Below are 385 nucleotides of genomic sequence, written 5' to 3'. Positions count from 1 at the left end.
TCACCTTTCTTTATTTTCAGATATTGTGTGATGGGCACGGGTGAGCTGGTCATGTGGAACCTTGTTTTGGGTCTCACTATTGTTTGGCAGCTAATTAAAGAAAAAGAAACTAAAGGGGCCTGAATCAAGTTCATTAAAATCAAGGCAAAAGAAGTTAATTAGCAGCAAAAACTAATGAAGAAGATGGTTAGAATGAAAACCTACAGCCACTGCGGCACTCCAGGACTGGAGTTTGCCACCCCTGGCCTAGCTGATGCAACTGGTCAGTACTATTAATATCTTAGTTGAACAAATTATCTATTTCAGCTTATGTCTTGGAATGAAACGATACGTTTTAACATTTACATACTGAAAAAGGCAATAGAGTCACCAACATTTAAAGAAT

The sequence above is a fragment of the Erpetoichthys calabaricus genome, chromosome 8 (assembly GCF_900747795.2).
Source record: "Erpetoichthys calabaricus chromosome 8, fErpCal1.3, whole genome shotgun sequence".
NCBI lineage: Eukaryota > Metazoa > Chordata > Cladistia > Polypteriformes > Polypteridae > Erpetoichthys > Erpetoichthys calabaricus.
This window is presented reverse-complemented; position numbering follows the sequence as displayed.